Here is a 15,034-nt window from a genome sequence, read left to right as displayed (position 1 = left end):
ATTAAAGAACTTGTAAGGACTATGGATTCATAAATGTTGGTTGAACGAATCCACTTTTGAAAACCATTTTCAAGACCTTTGTACGTACTTACATGGGTTGTAAGTGTTATATTCTGGGCACAAAGAAGCATTTATAAGTTCAGTTTCAAGAACCAACTTCTAGAAAATTAAAAATGGGTTTAAGGAATACATTTAAGCATATGTTAGAAATTTAGAGACTCGAGCTTCAGAGCAAGTGAAAACCAATACAATTGGCATAAAATTTCCACAGGGAAAATGCTAAGAAATAAAGGTCTTAAGGGCCAGTCATGTCCATCGTCTTTTGTTTCTGTAGGAGGCAAAAATATTCAGAGGTCCCGAGCAGGTGTGTAGCAAATCTGGCCTAAGGCTCATCTGAGAAGTAGCAGAAAACAATTCTAGGAAAACAGTATTTTAGTGGCCAGAGTTTTAACATTATCAAAAAGGAACAGACAATGGAAGGAAGACATCAGGAAGAAAAAATTTCAGTTAAATCTTCTTTAACCCTATAAAAAAAAAAATAAGCTGAGTTAACCATGAGGAGGTCAGTACTCACCTTATTTTGTGTTATTTTATTTTTCCAAAGCTCATTCTAAATATCACTGTATTTTTTTTACAGATCACAGCACCAAGAAATTATACGTTTTGAGATCTGCAAAATTTTATTTTTGCCACTTTCTTTGGTTAAAGTTTTTTGTTATTGTTAATTATTATGCTATGTTGTTAATTATATTATGTTATATAAAATATTTAACACTGATTTTTTTTTAACTGTTAAGGTAAACCTTCATGAGGGGAAGATTTACCCTTCAAACTCACAGCAGATAGACTTGGAGGGTAAGATGGAGAGTCAGAGACTTGGGCATAGAATAGTGGACGTGTGCGTGCATGTGTGTGTGTTTCAACCTTTGTTTACACACACAGACTCTCTTTCCCATTAAGGAGTGAGCTCATCTTTCCTGGTTATTTTCTTACTCACAAGCAGCCCAGTTTCCTCTAGTTTGTAACTAGTTGGCAACAGTAAACAAGCCAACGATGAGACACTTATTTAATATAACTCCACATGTTTTCTGGGAACATTTGGGACAAGCAAATGATGAACAGGGTGAAGGCACATGGCAAGGAGGTGTCATGGCAAAGGCTTCAGTAGGGTTCAGCCAGCTGGAGGACTACAGAAGGCAGGTTGCTTGGGGGCACATGTGCCCCCCGCAGTGGGGGGGATCCAGCCTGGTCCATAAAGCCAAGGATCTGGTTGGCACAGGAACTGAGTTAAACTCAGCTAAAAGTTAGTCTTATTGTGCTGATACTGTCAATTAAGACTCCTCTCCCAAAATAATTTGGCAAACAGAATGAATGCAAATCAGTCTTCTAGCAGCTAACTATTAGACAGTTTTACCACCCACTCCCGTGTGCCGCTATTTCAGAACTCAGAGGCAGAGGGAGGCCGTTGGAGGATTATGTAACGCTAATTGTGTAGACAGGCTATAATTCCGGAGGTTTCTACCTTCATCCTTAGAGAACCATTTCCACAGTCAGCCCGTGAGAAAGCACTGAAGTGATCCACAAAAAATGGGGTGATAAGATTACTTCATAGGAAGAAAAAGAGAGAAGCTTTCATTAACTTTTATATATTTTACTTTCTTCATAGTTGTATTTATAGTTTAAGAAAATTCATATTGAGGGACACCTGGATGGCTCAGTCATTAAGCGTCTGCCTTCTGCTAAATTCATGGTCCCAGGGTCCTGGGATTGAGACCTGCATCGGGCTCCCTACTCTGCAGGAAGACTACTTCTATCTCCCACTCTCCCTGCTTGTGTTCTCTCTCTCTCTTTCTCTGTTTGTGTGTGTCTGTGTGTGTGTGTGTGTGTCAAATAAGTAAATAAAATCCTTTAAAAAAATTCATATTGAATCTGCCCTTAGACAACCCCCGTAGTGATTAGATCATGGCCTGCACACACACACACCCAAGCTCCGATTTCCGTCACGCACTTCCTGCTGTAAGCCATTATCTCCATGGCTGAAGAACAGGCTTACCCCTCTAAACCAAAAGCAGATTCCTGGAATCCCTAACTACCTTCTAATCTGTATATACAACCCCAAGCTCCTTGCTGGAGGGGCTGTATCATCGTATCCACGTTGAGGATTTAATATACAAGCTCATAATAATGAGCAAAAACTGCTGTGGAACAATGATTAGAACGAATTCAGTTTGGAGTAAAAACCAGTCTATTTGTTTAAAAAACATTCAAGATGTTAATGAATATATTGACACCAACCAGGTAATCAAATTTATATAAGATAAAGCTTCTTTCCTACCAAAATGACCAAATGTTTAACACCAACTTCAAAGTCAAAGGTTGGGTTAGAAATCCAGCCTTAGAGTTTAGAATTCATGCATTTGCCTTTTTTAAGCAAATGTGGGAGCTGTGGGACTCCGCAGCAAACAAGACAGATAAGTCCCTTCATGGATTACATGTTCAGACACTGGTAGCTGGAACAGAGAGAACAGAAAAAATGATTAATTAGGGACTAGAATGACAGTGAGACTATGATGAAGGCAACAAGAACCACAGCAAGAAAGAGACGGACCAGGAAGCAGGTGGGTGCCAGAGAAGGTAGCCTCTGAGCTGAGATCTGAACGTGGGGAGGCAACAAGTATCTTCAGGGAGCACGGCCAGCTGAGGAGCCACGGAACCAAGACTCAGACAAAGAACACAGGCCAGGCCATGAGCTCCAGGAGCATGCCCAAGGCCCATGTGGCAGATGAAGTAGGTGAAGGCAAGAGTTGTAGGCAGTGGAACTGGAGGGCTGGACCCACACGCCCATCTAGGGCTTTGCAGGCTCTAGTGAGGAATTCAGAACTTTTCCCAATGTGATGGAAAGCCATTGGATGTTTCTGAGGAAGGGAATATGATCTAATGTAGCTTTCAAACAGATCAATCCTTATAGCATGTCTGTGCCCTAATCTTGTCTTCTTACATGAAAACAAATTACATTGGATTAGAGCCTACCCTAATTACCTCATTTACCTTAACACTCTTTTAAAGGCCTTTTCTTCAAATACAATAACATCCTAAATTCTGAGGGTTAGGAATTCTACACAGACATTCTAAAGGGATACAACTTAGCCCATAATAGGGAATCCACAGAGTTCTAATGAGAGATGACCATGCCTGAACTAAGGTGTTGCCATGGAGGTGATAAGAAGAATCCTCATTTAGAACATGTTTAGAGGTAATTTGAACCAGCTATGCTGGTGCTTGGATACGTTGTGCAAAAAATGACTTCAAGATTAGGGCTGTGGAAACTGTTAATGGCAGTGCAACTTTCTGGAGCAGAAAAAATGTGAATACGTGAAATAAGAATCTGGTTGCGGACCAGGGATTTACAGAGATAAACCCCATGTTCTGATCTGGACATGTTGACTTTGAGATGCTAAGGCAGCTGTCTAAAGTCTGAAGGAGGGTGGAGGGGTGGGAAGCAGATGGGCTTGAGATATACATTTGTGATTCACAGGGTGATAGATCATGACTCAAACCATGGGACCACATGAGGTCCCTCAGGCAGCTGATGCAGCTGGAGAACAGGGATGAGCACTGCTGCCTTGGAGGATTCAGCTATTGAGAAAGCAGGAAGAGGAGGTAGGACCATGAAAGAAGACTGAGAGGTGAGGAATACCCAGAAGAGAGGAAGAAAGAAATACCCAGAAGAGAGGAAGACAGAAATCAAAGGAGTTGTGGCACCCTGGGACCTGAATTAAGAAAATGTGCCAAGAATGAAGGTAAGGTGAGCTGTGACCAAGGCTGCTGAGATTGAGTAAAATAAACTGTGGCTTGTCAATGTGGACCTGTGGTTTAAGGAGGGAAAGATGAAAGCTGTCTAAGTATTTTTACACATTGTGTGCAATAGAAAACTTTCAGAACCATGGGGTCTTTATACATTTCTATCACCTCACCTCTTAGATCAACCCTGAGAAGAGAGTTCTGAGACAGAATGCCCACCAACAGTCCAAGTACTAGCAGCCATCACTGTGTGCAGGGATCTCTACGTAAGTAGGAGTCAATGGAATCCCACACAGAACTCCAGATCTCAACTGTGGTAATGGTTACACATGGTGATCCTAGAGGAAGCTGGGGCTCCTACAACAGAAGGAGTGAACAAAGAAAGAAGAGTTATTATCTTTTCAAAGATTGGGACTAAGGGGGAGTAGAGCTGAGCCTGATTATCAGGAGTGTTCAAGCAGCTCCCAGGTTTTATGTCTGTGGACAGCACCCACTATACTTCATGAAGGTCCTTGATGAACAAGTTCTGACAATGAAAAGTTAAAGAAGCAGAGGTCTCCTTTAGTGCATTCAGGTAAAAAGTACTGCACCACTCTTCCAGACCTCCCTTAAAGCAAACAATGACAATGGCAGAACCCATTTAACTTTTTATTTGGATTTGTTCTTTTATGGATATACAGGGGGATTGCAAAAAAATGTACACAGATGTCCTGTGCACCCCTCCACAGCCTCTGCCAATAAGAACATCTTGCATAACTATAGTGCAGTGTAGACATTCCCTCCAAGTCAAGAAGCTGGCATTGGTACAATCCATGGAGCACATGCATATTTCAACATTTACACATGCACTCCTGTGTGTGTAAATCCATGCAGTTTCAGCACATGTACCAACCTGTGTAACCACTACCACGATCAAGGTACCTCCTCTTGTCACCCACAGACACCCTCTAATTACTTCTTTAGAACCACACCTTTCCTCTTCCCCCACCATCCCTAACTCCTGGCAACTGCCAATGTGTTCTTTACATCTAAAATTATGTTATTTCATGAGTGTTACATCAGTGAAATCATGCAGTATGTATCCTTTTGAGATTAACTTTCTCCATCCAACATAATTTCCTTGCATTTCATCAGAGCAACAAACAACTGCTAATTCCTTTTTATTATTAAGTAGTATTCCAGGGTCTTTAGAACCGTTTACCCATTGAACATTTGAGTTGTTGGCCATTATGAATAGAGATGATGCAAAAATCTGTGTACAGTTTCCTGCACAAAAATGAGCCTCATTTCCCCATGATAAATGTCCCCAACGTGCAACTGCTAGGTCACATGCTAATCCATTCATTCATTCTGAAGGGAACTGCTGATGCAGAATCCACTGTTAGTAATATCTCACTAAATAGAAGCTGATTTCGTAGTGCTACCCTCTTCCTTTTTCTGCCTCCTAAATATTTCATTCCAACCTTTGCAATCCTAAATTAGTTACCCTGCCTCAACTATTGTGAGACCCTGCTAATTATCTCCCTGTCTCTAGTCTTTCCTTGTCCAACAGTGGGAACAATATCTGGAAATGAACCTTAAGAGAAATGAGTGATAGAAACCCACCAGTCCCTAATGTAACATTGAGAGCTACAGCTCAGCTCTCCAAGTTCAGTCTCATCATCCTGCCCCAATCTCTTGCCCTTCCTCTCTAAATTGGATCACTCAGATGTTCTTTTGATTCCTTTACAGGGCATGTTTTCTCTCAACATTGTATAATTGCGTACAGAATGCCTTCTTCCCATAACACCCTTCTTCTCCCACGTACTCTTTCTACCAACTCATTTGATAACTCTTATTGATCTCCCAACTGACAGCTCCCTCTGGGAAGCCTCCTCCCTGACCCCTAAACTTGGGTCAAATGATTCTTCTTTGCCCCATAGAGCCTCAGACTACAGTCCTTCTTAAAATTCATTTTAAGTACCCGTTTATGTGTCAGCATCTTCCACTAGACCTGCACTCCCCCGAGAGGCAGTCACTACCCACAGGTGACTATTGGCCACTTGACATATGGCTAATCCAAATCAAGATGTGCTGGCCATGTAAAATATACACTAGAAGACATCAGCAAGATGGCTGAATGAGATGTTCCTCATCATATCCCCATCTCAACAACAGCAATCTGGCATCCACAAACAGACAAAAATGCCTTTGTGAAAACTGTGGGAGCCAGCACCAGAAGCAACGGAGCCAGGAAGACTCTTGCCCACCATGTGTCTGGTAATCTTGGTCCAGCTGTGGATTCTGGGGTCTTTGAACTGACCCCAAACACTCACAGCTGTTATCCAAAAGGCCCTGGAGAATAATGACTTAGACAATCACCCATAGATAAAGAAAGCCTTTGTGGAAATCCAGTCCAGTGGGAAAGTTCCAGCACAAAGTTATAGCAAAAAATTTTGAGTTTGGATCCACTGGGGAGAAGAAGATACCCATGCCACCCCGCCTCCAAGGAGGTAGAGTTCAGTGCCCAGAGAGCCCTTATCAGTTCATGATTTCTCCCACATTGAAAAATGAGAGCATGTGAGTGAGTAACTTGCCTCCTGAGCTATGTAGGATGCTGCCAAAGAGGCACATTTCTCTTTCTGCCCCATCCAGAGTACTGAGTCATGAGCTGCACAACTCGAGGAGGAGGGCTGGAGTGAGCAGCTGGGAGAATAGCCAAAAAACAATAAAATGGTATTAGTAAGTCTGTATATATCAATAATTACTCTAAGTGTAATGGATTATATTCTCCAGTAATAAAATAGAGTGCCTGGAGAGATCAAAAAATAAGACCCAACGATATGTTTCCTACAAGAAATTCACTTCAGATTTAAGGATACATATATCCTCAAAGTGAAGAGACAGAAAAAGATGCACCATGCAAGTAGAAGCCAAAAGGGTAGCTATACTTATATCAGACAAAATAGACTAATAGACTAATCCAAAATCACAAGAGGTCAAAATGGTCATCATATGAAGATAAAGCAGTCAATTCAGTAAAAGGATATAAAAATAATAAATGCATATGTAACCAACATCAGGGTGCATAAATATATTACAAATACTAACAAATCTGAAGGGAAAAATAGGCAACAATACAATAATTGTAGGGGACTTCAATACGCACTTTCAATGCCAAATAGATCATCCAGACAGAAAGTCAATGAGGAAATGTTGGACTTCAACCACACTTTAGACCAAATGGACCCAACAGACATCTATAGAACACTCTATCCAACAGCAGCAGAATACACATTCTTCTCAAGTGCACAAAGCACATTCTCCAGGATAGATCATATATATTAGGTCATAAAACAAGCCTTAACCAATTTAAGAAGATTGAAATCACTAAGTAGTTTGTCAAACCACAATAGTACAAAAGTAAACTAAATAACAGGAAAAATAACAAATATGAGGAAATTTAAAAACGCATTAATGATCCATTAATAATTAATGGATCAAAGAGGAAATCAAAATGGAAATTTAAAAAATATTCTGAAAAAAATGGAAATGAAAACATACCAAAACTAACAAGATGCAACAACAGCAATTCTAAAGATGTTTATAGCAGTAAGCCCCCTACATTAAGAAAAAAATAAAGATCTTTTTTTTTTGAAGATTTATTTATTTATTTGTCAGAGAGAGAGAGAGAGAGATCACAACTAGGCAGAGAGGCAGGCAGAGGCAGCAAGAGAGAGAAGCAGGCTCCCCACTGAGAAAGGAGCCCAACGAGGGACTCGATTGCAGGACCCTGCGATTATGACCTGAGCCGAAGGCAAACCCTTAACCGACTGAGCCACCCAGGTGTCCCAAGAAAAAAATAAAGATCTTAAACAAAAAACCTAACATCATATGTCAAGGAATTAGAAAAATAAAAACCAACTCAGACTAAAATTACCAAAAGGAAAGAAATAACAAAGATCAGTGTAGAAATAAATAAAACAGGAATCAGAAAAACAATAGAAAAAAAAAAACTTAGAGCTGTTTTTTTAAAAAAGATAAAATTGACAAAACTTTAGCTAGATTGAAAAAAAAAAGAGTTAAGACAAATAAAATCAGAAATGGGAGAGGAGACATTACAGCTAAAACCACAGAACACAAAAGATCATAAATGACTACTACTGACAATGATAAGACAATGAATTGGAGAATCTGGAAAAAAAATATGAATAAAGGCCAAGAAACATACAATCTACAAAACTAAATCATGAAAAAATAGAAAATCTGAACAAACCAATAATAAGTAAGGAGATTGAATCAATAATCAACAACCTCCTAACAACAACAAAAAGGCACAGAACAAGACAGCTTCATGGGGAAATTCTATCAAACATTTAAAAATTAACACCAATTATTTTCAAACTACTTCAAAAATTGAACAGGAGGGGATACTCCCAAAATCATTTTATAAGGCAAGCTTTACCCTGGTATCAAAGCCTGATAAGGCACTACATACAAAGAAAAGTATAGGCTAATGTCCCTGATGAATACAGATAGAAAAATTTTCTTGGAGAGGATGTGGAGAAAGAAGAACCTTCCTACACTGCTGGAGGGAATGCAAGTTAGTGCAGCCACTTTGGAAAACAGCGTGGAGATTCCTTAAAAAATTAAAAATAGAGGGGCGCCTGGGTGGCTCAGTGGGTTAAAGCCTCTGCCGTTGGCTCAGGTCATGATCCCAGAGTCCTGGGATCGAGGCCCGCATGGGGCTCTCTGCTCAGTGGGGAGCCTGCTTCCTCCTCTCTCTCTGCCTGCCTCTCTGCCTACTTGCGATCTCTGTCTGTCAAATAAGTAAATAAATGAAATCTTTAAAAAAAAAAACAACAAACAACAAAAACTTAAAAAAAATTTAAAATAGAGCTACTCTATGACCCTGCAATTGCACTACTGGGTATTTACCCCAAAGATACACATGTAGTGAAAAGAAGGGCTGTATGTACCCCAATGTTCATAGCAGCAATGGCCACAGTCACCAAACTGTGGAAAGAGCCAAGATGACTTTCAACAGATGAATGGATAAGGAAGATGTGGTCCATATATACAATGGAGTATTATGCCTACATCAGAAAGGATGAATACCCAACTTCTGTATCAACATGAACGGGACTGGAGGAGATTATGCTGAGTGAAATAAGTCAAGCAGAAAGAGTCAATTATCATATGGTTTCACTTACTTTTGGAGCATAAGGAATAACATGGAGGACATTAGGAGAAGGAAAGGAAGAGTGAACTGGGGGAAATTGGAGGGGGAGATGGACTATAAGAGACCATGGACTCTGAGAAACAAACAGGATTTTGGAAAGGAGGGGTGTGGGAGTGTTGGGTGAACCTGGTGGTGGGTATTAGGGAGGGCACGTATTGCATGGAGCACTGGGTGTGGTGCATAAACAATGAATATTGGAACACTAAAAAAATTAAATAAAATAATAAAAAATATGGTATGGTACTGGCATAGACCACTGGAACAGAATTGAGAGCCCAGAAGTAAACCTTTATATATAGTCAACTAATATTTGATAAGGGAGCTAATGGAGAAAGAAAGAACAGTCTTCTTATTAACTGAAGAAAACTGATAAATAGAAAAACTAAAATCACATATGGAACAATGAAACTGAACCCTTATCTTACACCACTTGCAAAAACCAACTTAAAATGGATTAGAAACAACTGTAAGCCCTAAACCACACAACTACTAGAAGAAAACATACAGGATATGCTCCTTGACATTTTTTGATATGACACAAAAGCACAAGCAACAAAAGAAAAGTAAATGCATACTAAGTGGGACTACAGCAAACAAAAAGCTTATGCACAGCACAAGAAGGGGAGGAGATGATGCTGAGAGAAATAAGTCAAGCAGAGAGAGTCAATTGTCATATACTTTCACTTACTTATGGAGCATAAGGAATAACACAGAGGACATTGGGAGATGGAGAGGAGAAGTGAGTTGGAGGAAATTGGAGGGGGTGATGAACCATGAGAGACTATGGACTCTGAGAAACAAATTGAGGGTTTTGGGGGGGAGGAGAGTGGGGGTTGTGTGAGCCTGGTGGTGGGTAATATGGAAGGCACATATTGCATGGAGCACTGGGTGTGGTGCATAAACAATGAATTTTGGATCACACACACAAAAAAAATGAATTAAATTTTAAAAAAGGAAAAGTAAAAGAAAAGGCAACCTATGGAATGGAACAAAATACTGGCAAACCATCTACAAGATCAGGGATTAACATCCAATATATACACAAGGAACTCATTCAACTCAGTAGCAAAATAAAACAAAGGATCTGATTTAAAAATGGCAGAGGACCTGAATAGACATTTTTCCAAAGAAGACATATAAATGAGTCACAGGTATATGAAAATATGCCTAGTATTACTAAGCATCAGGGAAATGCAACCCAAATCCACAGTGAGATATCACCTCACACCTGTTAGGATAGCAATGATTAAAAGGACAAGAAGTAACAAGTGTTAGTGAGGAAGTGAAGAAAAAGGAATCTTTGTGCACTATTGGCAGGGATGTACACTGGAATAGTCTTTATGGAAAACAATATGGAGTTTCTTCAAAAAATTAAAATAAAAGTACCATATTAACGGGCAATCCCACTTCTGATTATAGATCCAAATGAAGTGAAATAAGCCCCAAAAGATAACTGCTATGTACACTCCCAAGTTTGTCACAGCATTATTCACAATAGTGAAGATATTGGAACAACCTAAGAATCTGTCTATGGATGAAAGGATAAAGAAAATGTATATTCATAATGGAATTTATTTATATATTCTTCAGTCATGAGAAAGAAGAAAATCTTGTCATTTTTGAGAATGTGGATGACATTACTATAAATGAAATAAGTCAGAAAAAGACAAATACTATATGATTTCATTTATAATGTGAAATCTGAAAAAGTCAAACTCATAGAAACAGAGAGTAGAGTAGTGATCGCCAGGAGTTGGATGGTGGGGAAAGTGGGGACATGTACAGACTTTCAGTGAGAAGATGAATCATCTCTGGGGATTGAATGTACAGCATGGCTGACTGCAGTTAAAAATACTGTATTATATTTTAAATATGCTGAAAGGGTTGATCTTAAATTTTCGTGTGCATGTGCACACACACACATACACACAATTATGTGAGGTGATGGAAGTTAACCAACCCTATTATGGTAATCATTTTGCAATATATAAGTGTTTATCAAATCATTCTGTTGTACACTTTAAACTGCTACAATGTGCTCTGTCATTTAAATCTTAATTAATCTGGGATGGGGTACAGAATTCTCCATTCAAAGTAGTTTGCAATAAGAGCAAAGATTGGAAGAAGAACTTAAGATGGAATTAAATTGGTAGGATTTGGAAAAAATAAATATATACCAGATCTTGAAGATATAGTGCCTCCCACCCTCAAAGAGAGAGAGAAAGAAAGAAAGAGAGAGAGAGACTACTTCAGTGGTAACATTTGGGGATATATAGGGTTTTGCAAAACATTATTAAATTAATTTTACCTGTTTCCTTTTAGTTCTTTTTTAATGTGGCTACTGGAGAATTTAGATGTATTTATGTGGCTCATAATATACACTATTGCACACCCACACTAGACTATTACCTCTTTAGGAATATATATGTTTTTCTTCACCAATTTATGCCCTGCACCCAGAATAGTCCCTGAATGTTTAATAAATGAGAGAAAGAAGGGAGAGAAAGAAGGAGAGACGGAGGAAGGAAGGGAGACGGGAGCGGAAGAATGGATAGGGAGAGGGAGGAAGATAATCAATTTGTACATTGATGAAATTTACAAGACTATGTGATCCCACATAGATAAATTAATTTGCCAAGTAACGAATACGGGATTCTTTCCTTTCCTTGACTCTTCTGCCAGAAATAGATTGACAAGCAGCTTATTTATTCCAGAAACTGAACATAAAGATGCTGATAATTTCGCATTGTATCTCCAGGAACATTAAGAAACTACTCCTTTCTTGAAAGGATTTGCCAAGTGCATCTCAGAACTGGCTGGTGAAAAATCTACCAAAGGGTTTTGGTCAGTGTGGGCAGAGCTTCCCTCGAGTGCAGCTGGTTCTCTATTTGGAGACAGTAGCGCCAGAGTCCACGCCCCTCCCCGTGGGAGCTGGACGCCAATGGATTTCTTAAATGCCAGAGGAGGCTTTCCTCCAGTTGTTCCACATCTCCTGGGTTATTTTTAAAGAATAATGAACCAAGATGACTCACCCACAGCCCTGCAGGAAGGGAACAAACCTAAGTGGCATTAATGTGTGGTTTGCAGAACAAACGTCTGCGAAAAAGCAACCCTCCCTGCTCCTCGGTCCCTCTAGCAGACGTCCTTCCGCCTCTGATTTCAAGTCTAGTGAAGGACTCGGCTGTGTCCAGCCATCAACAGGAAGAGTCAAAATGAAGGAGAAACTCAAAACCTTCCTTCTACTTTTCTTTGTGTTTAAGAAAATCATTGAGTGAGTTCCCAGTGAGTGTTTGCCATCCTTGTCTTTACCCCCTACCTTTATGTATCTCTCTTCATTCTTAGCTTAGTCTATAAATACTCTTTCGAATTGCTAAGCCAAGCATGTATTGCCATTCATCCACGTCTTTGTTACCTACGGCCGGAATTGCTCTATGTCCACGAAAACCTGGTTTCTCTGCACCTTCGCATAGAGCTAGGTAAGACGTCTCAAACTTCCTCATAGTTCTGTGGTGCCAGTGGTCTTTAACAACCTAGCACAGGCCCCGTCTATATCTGGTTCCTATATTCTCCCCACATCATTCTTCCACCTGCATAATTCCAAGAATCAGAGGCTCCAGCGGAGAACTCCGAGGCCCTTAGTGATGGGAGCCACAAGATAAAAGAGCCTTGTTTTCTGAAATACTACAAGAATGGCCACTGAACAGTTAAGTGGAGAAAGTTCTTCCCAAATCTCTACCATGGAGGACATGGGTGAGAAGTGCTGCTGTGCTTATCCCTGTTGGCCAACATTACTAGGGATCAAGAAAGAACAAGCTCCCACAAGGGCTGGCTGGCTTTCCTACAAAGATTGAAGTGGAAAAAGACCCTAAGGTGGGAGTGTGCATAACTGGAAAAGCCATCTGCTAAGAGGAAGAGCTAAGGTGCGCGTTGGTCTCAGCCACAATTAATGGCATCCACGCCCTGTACAGTGTCTGTCTAGAGGGTCTCAAAATAGTTATGGACTAGGGACTGCTCTATATACCTTATTTGTCCATTTCTAAATGTGAGTCTTACCATGATTACGTAAGTCCTTATGTGCAACTGTACGCTGAGGTGGAAGAGGCCTGCATAGCATCAGAAGATTCTGGATTTAGCCGTGGATGTTGTGGCTGCCTGGATTTGGACTGAAAATGTCGGGAAGGTGTGAAGGCATTCTGTTTTGCTCAGAAGACTGTGTGTGTGTGTTTAATGACTGACAGGGTGGAACACGGCAGATACTTGGATGCGTTCACAAAACCATTTTCCTTCTGATGAGCACACAACTGTTGGCATGTCCCAGTCTGTCCTGCGGACAGGAGTAGCCATGTGACAGCTCTTATCAGAAAATGTGGGCGGAAGTGATGGTTCCTCCTTTTAAGACTGACTCCTGCGATCCTCCCACAACAATCTTCCACTCTTCCTCTTTTTCTCACCTGCCAGCCAGCAGGAGATTCAGCAGAGGACACCTGGGCCTCAGAAGTCACACAGCAGAAGTGACGGAGGCCCTGATTTACTACGTGGAAGGCTCCTTTCTGCATCTCCACTTTGTGCTGCTACATGAGGAAGAAATAAACTGCCACGTGGATCTACTGAGATCTGGGAACAGTTTCTTGTAACAGCAAGAGTACTCTGCCTGAGAAAAACCTCTTTAAAAATTTAACAAAGGTAGTAGAAAAATATCATGCCATTGGGTCATACCATAAAATTCTCATAATTATGCAATAGCTGGGTGTTCTCAGGAATTGGAAACCAACAGAAGTATAATTTGGTCCCTTGAAACTTTTCTAAAAGACCATAATTTGTGAAAAATTGACTAAGCACATATTCCCTAAGAGAAGTTTTCTGATAATCACAAATACAAGAGCAAGAGATGGTTCCTGGACCCAAGGTATTGACAACCTAGTAAGAACCACCTTACATCCACTAATAGAAGTACATTTACTACCTGGGTATTTTCATTTCCAAAGTCCCAAGGACAAAAGCATAAGCAAAGCGCTCTCCAAAAACGTGAGCATGTTACAAACTAAATTTGCTTTCATTTCAAGCCTATTCTTACCTTATTAATGCCATCTTGCAAGTGAACAATGAACGCCAAAAAAACAGACACCAGGAAGGAGAGAGGGAGAGTCAACAGGAGAAACTCCTCAGTTTAGTCATTGACTTTGATTTCTCTTCCAACTAACCCTTCCAAGAGCATTAGTAATAGTGTACTTATGCGATTTTGGAACTCCAGAACTCAACTGGGATTTTAAGAATGATACAAAGGGGTTAAATGACAAGATCATGCATGCCCAGTCAAAAATGACAGAGATTAAAATCCAAACTAATTCTAAACTTTCATTACCACTCCAAGGAGGCTATGGTGTCCCTTTATGCACAACTATTAGCAATTTCCATACATCTTTAGCCATCATCATCAAGGAAACCTACCGCTACTTGGTACTCATCCTTAAGGACAGTGTGAGTCCAGCCCCCAATCCATGCATTCAGAAGAGCCCAATCTCAGTACTGTTTCCTCACACTGGAGGAAATCAAGCCTCTTAGGTGTTGTTGCTTAATGCTATGTGTTTGTCAACCCAAAGGCTTCCCCATTCCCCGATTACAAATACTGTACCTGAGCTCGCTGCACATGTGAACTTCCTATTCCATTTTATATCTTATTATAGGTCTTGTTCCATGCCTTTAAAATCTTTTCCTACTTATCTTCAAATAACAAATAGCAAAGAAATGTTTTAGGCAGCAGGAATAATTCATGAGTAAAACTGCTGAAGGCAGACAGAATGTGGGAATATTATTGTACTCTCATAGAAGAAAAGGAATAGTGAAAACCGGAGAGGGAGAAAGCCAAGCAGGGATTGGAGAGAAGTTGTTTGCATGCAGGTTTTTCACTTGAAGGTGAAACGCTTTAGCTTGTTATCCATCGAAAGAACACAGAATTATTTTACGCTGGGAAGGAAATGCGGAACAAAGGCAGGGGTTGCTATGCATCTAAAG

The sequence above is a fragment of the Mustela lutreola genome, chromosome 11 (genome assembly GCF_030435805.1).
Source record: "Mustela lutreola isolate mMusLut2 chromosome 11, mMusLut2.pri, whole genome shotgun sequence".
In the NCBI taxonomy this organism is placed as follows: Eukaryota; Metazoa; Chordata; class Mammalia; order Carnivora; family Mustelidae; genus Mustela; species Mustela lutreola.
Note: the sequence above shows the minus strand (reverse complement) of the source record.